This window comes from Geospiza fortis, unplaced genomic scaffold (genome assembly GCF_000277835.1).
Source record: "Geospiza fortis unplaced genomic scaffold, GeoFor_1.0 scaffold224, whole genome shotgun sequence".
Classification (NCBI taxonomy): domain Eukaryota; kingdom Metazoa; phylum Chordata; class Aves; order Passeriformes; family Thraupidae; genus Geospiza; species Geospiza fortis.
The window spans coordinates 762580-770756 of NW_005054448.1; positions in this window are offsets into that span (position 1 = coordinate 762580).

Here is an 8177-nt window from a genome sequence, read left to right on the forward strand (position 1 = left end):
ATTCACATTGTCTGAAAAAATCCCTTCACCCAGGATTTTTCTCCTGGGAAGCTGAGAGGCCTCAGAGAAAAGGAAAACAATTCTTATCTCATTTGCTTCTCCTGTGTTGTGCTGGTGTGGAATGTGTTTGGAGATTGTTTATCCACACATGATTGTTCCATTGGATTCTGCTGTGAGTTGTTTTCATTCTTTGGCCAATCAGGGCCAAGCTGTGTTGGGACACTGGAAAGAGTCAGGAGTTTTCATTATTATCTTTTTAGCATTCAGTAAGTATCCTTTCTGCATTCTTTAGTATAGTGTAGTATAGACGAGCATAGTATAGTATAGTATTCTTTAATATAATATAGTATAACAAAGTAATAAATTAGCCTTCATGGAGTCAGATGCATCATTCCTGCCTTCGTGGGGCCATGCCTGTATTTACAATAGTACACCACTGCTGACACTGCTGAGGTGTTTTTCTCCATTCCTCTGGCAGCAGGATGCAGGCCTCAGTTTGCTGGAGCTGGGAAGGGGTTGGGGTGTCCCAGCAGTAAAAGGGAGGATGTCACACCCTGCAACCCCCAAAACAGAGGGAACAGCACCTCCTCCATCCCTCCTGCATCCAGAGGTGAAATCCCTGGGAGCAGAGTGTCTCTGGGGCTCTCTGCCATCCATCACTCTGGATTTTCAGACAAAACAAGTCAATCAATTAATTAATTAAATAACATCAAGTTCTTTTTTGACAGAATTGCCAAATAATGGCTGGGCCATTAAGGCAGGACTGGAGGGTGCTCCAGGATAATGAAGAACTGGGATAGAATTGTTATTATTTATATTATTGGCTGTGTGGTAGATGTGAGTTCAGACCTCAAGTGCCACTTCTTGAACTCCCAGAGGAGAAAATCCCAGTGCTGAGGAGCAGCTCTCAGGCTGCAACGACTCCAGAAGCTCCCAAGACTCTTTAACCCAGGAAAATAAAGTCTTGGAGTCAACACAGTGGCTCTTTAAAACACACTTGTGGGAAATGAATCTGTAGAGAATTTTTAAAGTTTATTAGAAGGTTTATATAGTATATATTTATATACAAACTTTGAGATAAGAAATGTTGATTTAGAAATGTTATAGAATAGGATAGATATTGTTAAGAGAGAAATGGAATTAGAAATAAGTTTTAAAAGATGGTTTTATAAATAAGATTAGATACTTTAGAGAAATAGAATTATAAAATATGCATTGTAGTAAGACTTATGGGGGTAATTTTAGATTATTAACTTTAAAGTATTTATAGTATTGTGTAGTAAAAGTTAAATTAAGAAATGCTTACAATGTATTGCAATTAAGAAATAGTTGGGTTTTGATTGTAGTAGTGTGAATTAAAATATTTGCATTATTTTATTTTTTATATAAGATTAAAAATAGAATAAAAATTTTTAAAACCCTTCTCAGTTACTTCATCTCTAGGTCAAAAAAAAACCTTAAGCAGCACACACTGGGTGAGTATGTAACAACAAAAGAAGAATATTTAAGTTAGAGGATAATGCTCCAATAATATCAAAGTGGCCATGAATAAATTTACACTGGAAGGCAGAAAAAACCCCAAAACCCCAGACCACAATGGAATTATATCCTGGAATGACTTTCCAAACAGTACAGTAGGGGCAAGAAACTGAAATTATTTTGAGGTTAAAGAAATGGAGGAAACCTTGTAAAGCAGGCTATGGGTCAGCCTGGGGGAATAAATGGAATTGGAGCTCTCTGTGACCTACCTTGAGCTGCAACAGGGCAGAGGGAAGGGGAAGGCGCTGCCTTGTTCTCACTGATTGTATTTATTTGTTCCCTGGATATTCTGGATTGTACACACAGCAAACTGAGCTGTCCTGACAAATATTCCTGTAGCCCTGCCTGCTCTGCTTGTAGCAGCACAGCTCCTGTAATGGAAAGAGGATTTATTTCCAAAGGCTTGATGTCCAAACTGGAATTAGACAAGGACTTGTGGATTGTACCCACTTTGTTCAGCAATGCTGGTTCAGCTTTCTTGGCTCAGGGAAAAGAGGGATCTGTTTGCTATTCCTACACATTCCAGGCCTTAATTCTTTCCCAGCACAATCCTGTCTTGCTGTAAGAAGCACGAGGTCATTTCCTTGGTGTTCCCAGGCAGCTTTACAGGGAATGGAATTAGAGGAACCAAGGAACTGATATCTATGGGTAACATTCCCTCTCTGTTTATTTCCTGGGGTGGGTGGCAGAAATTCCCATTACACACAGAACGGGGAAATCAGTCAGAGCAACAGCAAGAGGAAAACAAATTCTTAACCTGGCTGCACCCAGGGCAGACCTGAGTGAAATGTTCCTGGAAAAGCTGTTCCAAGTCATCAGGAAGGGCTAACATTCAGGGAAAGAAAAGAAAAATAGGTTTAAATTAAAAAATGGGTGGTAAATTATTAAATGGAAATTATTTCTTATTATGTCTCTTGTTTTGAAATTGAGAATAAAATAAAAAGAATGGAAATAAGAGAGTAAAAATGAAAGAACAGTCACAAAATCTTTGTGGTGTAGAAAGCAGAGGTCACACTGGGATTTTGAGCAAATAAATTTCACCACCAGGACTTTGGAAAGGCCAAGAGAAGCCAGCAGGACTATTCAGAGGCAAAATGGGTACTGGAAATGCCAAAGGATCATCCAAAGGATCATCCAAATTTAGGGCAGTAAGTGCCCACCAAAAACCAATGCCATGTTTGCAGGGAAGGGATCAGGGAGGCTCCTCCTTTTTCAGAAGGGGACACACCAAAGCATCATTCCCATAATGAAGGAGATCCTGGAGCACATCCAAAGGTATTCACAAATCCCCCAGAGGAGGGATATTCCTCCCAGGTATCTGAGAATTCCACTGGGGAATTGCTGCTTTAATAACTGGTGGGAAAGCTGGAATGTAAAAATGCCTCAAGGCCAAGGTGAGATCACCAACGTGGTTCCCATTTTTAAAGAGCATCCAGTGTGAAGTTCAGGAAAATCTGGAGTGGCAGCACATCCCTACCAGATAACTGTGATCTAAAGAGGATCCATGGATAAAACAGGATAATGGAGAGAGTCCAGGGAGTTCTGTAAAGGGAAATGGCACTTTGGAGCAGCCCATGGACACAGGGATAAGGGAGACACTGATAGAGCACTTGGATTTCCAAAGGCATTCTACAAAGTCTTTCAACAAAAAAGAAAAATAAAAAGTATCTAAAAGAAGGGAAGCTGCCATGGAATGAGGGCAAAGGTCCTCACATGGATAAAAAAATGTTGAAAACAGAATAAAAACAGGCTGGGAATTAAATGATCAATGTTCACAGAAAGGAAGTGACTGGAATTCACTGAGGGATTGAAATTAGGGAAAAATATTGGAAATCCTTGTGACAACAAAAGGCAGCAAACCCATCCAGGGTGCAGGTTCCTGCTCCCATTGTGAGGTTCTGCTCCTCTTTTTTCCTTTTTTCTGCCAAAAAGGTGGGACAGGACTTGAATCAAACAGAGAGAAAAGGACAGCAGATGGGGTTAAACTGATTCACAAATATGTGGTTTTTTTTCCAGAAACAGCAACAAACACCAGGATTCTGCACCTGAAAATGTCTGGATTAGGGCAGGGAGAGGTGGGATGGATCTCAACAAACCCACAGCATGAAGGGAATGGCCAGCTCAGGATTAATTGGGATAATTGTTCATTTTCCTGTCCAAGGAAGGAAGGAAGGGAGGAAATCCTCCAGGTAATGGAGAAATTGCCGAACAGCCAAACACAGCCTCCAGTGCATCACAGGGAGGGGGAAGGACCCAGGTAAGGAATCAGGCTGGGAATCAGGACAAAAACTCAACAGAAAATTTGGCCCCAAACATCTTCTAAAACTCCACTTAAAGCACAAATAACAACTTGGAGCACTTGTTGCTCCTAGAATCTTTGCTTTGTTGGGATCTCTCCTGAAATGTAACTCTGGGCACTCCCAGGTCCTGCTCTGTGGGGTGCAGTTCTCACCTGAGGACCCTAAGATGCTTCCAAGTTTTCCAGCTGCAGAGGGGTCCCAGGACATCACCCACTGCTCTCTCTCCCTTGCACTCATTTCCTCCTGGAGCCCAAGCTGGCAGGGGCTGGTTTTTCCCTTGTTTTTGAGTATTGGACAACATTCCATGGAGTGTGAAGGGTATGGGATAGGAGCACACCAAGGACCTTTCTCATGGTTACCTGGGACAGGAGGAATTGGCCCTCGAGCCACCTCTGCTTTCAGCCTCTCCCTGTCAGACCCCAGAGCAGATCAATGGAAGCTCCTGTTCTAAATCCTGGGGTCATTAAAGATGGATCAGTGCCTGCTGATCATCTCATCCCTGTAAAGAGGTCCTAATGAGGGAGGATTTCTAAACCAAGACATAAATATCCCATAGAAATTGTCCTTTAAAGCTCTGGAGAAGATACTGGTGATCACGGCTGGGATACTCCTGGTGAATTTTTCCCTTATTTTGGAGTACTGGACAACACTCCATGGTGTGTCAAGGAGGTGGGACAGGAGCACACCGAGGACAGGAGGAACTGGCCCCTTGAACCCCTCTGCTTTCAGCCTCCCCCTGCCAGAAGCCCAGAGCAGATCGATGGAAGCTCCTGCTGCTTCCATTAAAGCATTAATGGAAGCATTAAAGATGGATCAGTGTCTGCTTTTATCCCAAGAACTCCTAATGAGGCAGAATTTCCAAAGCAAGACATAAATATGCCATAGGATTTGTCCATTAAAGCCCTGGAAAAGATCCTGGTGATCATGGCTGGGATTCCCTGGGGAGACTGGGACACTTCTGCCTCCAACCCAGCCCTGGAATCTCCCAGAGGCAGATTTGGTTTTATTTCATCATTAAATACGGCCAGGTACAGGAAGAGACATCAAAACTTCTGGCAAACATGGCAAGAATGGGTGCCAAGCCCCACACAATCAGGACAAAGCACCCAGTGTCCCATTAATGTCACAATTTCTGCATCAGCAACGAGGTGTGTGAGGAGCCTTTGCCAAAGGGGCCAACCCTCCTGCTTTCTGCACACAAACCCCACCTCCTTCCCCATCAAAATCCAAGATTTTCATGGGATCTCCCCAGCCCAGGGATAAAAAGCCTGGGGGGTGATCTGCAAATAGATAAACCTGGGATTAGTTGGTTATTTTACATCTCATGGGGCAATGATGGGATTAATCTTGGAAAAGTGCATTTAGTCAAGTGAAAAATTGAAGCTAGAAGAGTGAGCAGCAATACAATTATTTGGAAGCTTGGGAAATGAGTTTTTATGAAACACAGAAGGAATTCAATACATTCTGGCTATCAAGAAAAAACCAGACAAGGCTGAAAAACGATTTGTTATGTGATGTGTAAACAGGCTCGGAGGGAAGGACGTGGGAATGTGCTCCGTGGAGCACCAGCAAAGTGACCAGCAGTGGGTGGTGAAGCAGAACAAATTCCAATTAAAAATAAAAGTATAAGAAGGGGGAAAGGGTCCTGAAGGGCCACAAGTGCAGACCCCACCTCATCCAATAAAATCCAGATGTTGTTTGCAGGGTGTTTGATTAAACACAAATGATCAGGCTCATTCCACACTTAACAGGGGAAAAAAGATCTCCATCCATAAAATCAGTTTAAATAGCACAGGGGTCCTTTCAGGCCCAAAGTTCTGTGTTTGGTATCAGGAAATTGTGTTCCAGGAATGCTGGCACAGCTCATCCCAGCAGGCAGCACTTGGAAAATGCGACAGCTGGGGAATGGCCCTTTATGCCATTGGCTCCTCCTGGGAGCGTGGGCTTCAACAAGATCATGGAATCACAGAACCATGGAATGCTTTGGGTGGGAAGGGATATTAAAGCTCATCCAGTGCCACTCCTGCCATGGCAGGGACAGCTCCCACTGTCCCAGGCTGCTCCCAGCCCCAATGTCCAGCCTGGCCTTGGGCACTGCCAGGGATCCAGGGGCAGCCTCAGCTGCTCTGGGCACCCTGTGCCAGGGCCTGCCCACCCTGCCAGGGAACAATTCCCAATTCCCAATATCCCATCCAGCCCTGCCCTCTGGCAGTGGGAGCCATTCCCTGTGTCCTGTCCCTCCATCCCTTGTCCCCAGTCCCTCTCCAGCTCTCCTGGAGCCCCTTCAGGCCCTGCAAGGGGCTCTGAGCTCTCCCTGGAGCCTTCTCCTCTCCAGGTGAGCACCCCCAGCTCTCACAGAGATGAAGATCCTGATGTTAAAAGACATTAAAAATGAGAAGTTGGTCTTTTTCTTTGGCCTTTGGAGGCCTCATGTGCCCAGAGATTTCCTGCCTTCCTCCTTCATTCTGCTCTGCCACCTCCTCTCTGTCCCTTTGAAGCCGTTCCCTGTATCTTGTCCCTCTATCCCTTGTCCCCAGTCCCTCTCCACCTTTCCTGTAGGTTCCCAGAAAGCCACACTCCTAAATCTTAACCCTAACCCTAACCCTAACCCTAACCTAAACTGGTTTCTCTGTTTTCCTTTACCCTCTGGAGCTTTTTCCCTGGATCTGGTTTCTCCTCTCCTGGGCAGTGCCAGCTCTGGTGCCCCTGGACTGAGCCAGGATCACTCCACCTAAAACCTGCCAGTGCCTTTTCTCCTGGCAGCACCTCCAGCTCCTGCCCAGTGGGAAATTTGACTTTTTCACCTTTTGTTTGATCCCAGTTGAGACTGAGTGTTTAAAGGGAGTTTATTTTGAATTAAATACTGCAGACCCACATGAACCCAGAAACAAATTGAGTGTGGCTGCTGGGAATAAACTTCCCAGCTTTCCTGCTACAGAAGATTTCTTTCTGTTTGGTTGAAGCATCCAAAAATATTTCTCAGGATTCAGTTCAACCTGAATTTTCTTTCCCCTCCCCACCCCTATTTTGTGAGGGCTGAAGAATTTCATCCCTGGTGCAGCACAGCTTGGAGGTGAGAGTGAGAACCCCCCTCCACCACCACAAGTGGTGAATAAACCACTTCCATCCCATGGAAATACTGCACTGGGAAGAGAAATGTAGCTTTATAGTAAGTGAGTCTTATTATAAGTCAGTTCCTTGGGAGGAAAATATTTCTTCCAGCTGAAAATATTTCCTCCTGCCAGAGCCTTTGACTTTGTAAGAAGAACCCTTGAGCTGAGCTTTAGCCTCCCTCACTGACTGGATCAACTTAAATAATGCTGAGGGGCTCAGCCATGTATTCCTCATTCCAAAACAGCCATTTTTTTCCCAAAAAAGCCATTTTTTTCCAAAACAGCCATTTTTTTTCCCAAAGCAGCCACTCTGGGAAGTTCCAGAAGGTGCCCTATGAAGGGATTTCCCTGTCTGTGTACTGGAACTCGTTCCACCACCAAAACAGGACAAACTCCCTGGTGGAGCAAAGGCAGGTTGTCTCCAGAGGAGAATTCCAGGAGAATTGGGTGAACTCAAGTGAGTGGCAGATGTTTAGAGCAGGAGGTGCCTTCCACAGAAGGTGGGCACTGAAAAGTGCCTCCATGAACGCCTTTGGGCACTTTTGGTGGGGCTGTTGGGGTGTCCTGGGCAGAGCCAGTGCTCACTGATCCGTGTGGGAGGGATCCTTCCAGCTTGGAAAATCCCATGATTCCATGATTCCATGATTCCTGAGCATCGCCTGGGTCCTGCAGCAGGGGCAGGAGCTGAGTGTGGCCCTTCCCAGCCCCAATCCCCACCACAACCCCAGAATTCCCATCCTCCCTCTGCTCCCTCTCCCAGCTCTGCACGAATAAGGCTGCAGAGTCCCTTAGGATTTTTCCCTCATTAATTCCATCGAAAGGATTCACCTGGGACAACCCAAAATGAGCTGTCTGGTTCCTTATTTCCTTTATTCTGCCTGGAGAGCAGCAGCCTGCTCAGGGCAGGATAATCAGCTCGGGATTTGATATCTCTTTTCAGGGAGGTGAATCTTGCCTTAAATCCCCTGGGGCTCTCACCTTCCTCTGCAAGGCAAAGCCCACCCAGCCCAACGTGCTCTGGAAACTGAGATCCCTAAAAACCTGCCAGTGCTAAAGATAGCCAGGCCAGAGAGCCAAAATGCAACCCCAAAAATCAGATTGTTTTAGCTTTAATCCTTTTTGCATGCATCGTTTTCCCCTACCCATAAACTGAAAGCTTTTCATTGATTCCCCCTCAGATGCATTGTTCAGATAAATTCATTAAATTCGGGGAAGAAGGAAGGTT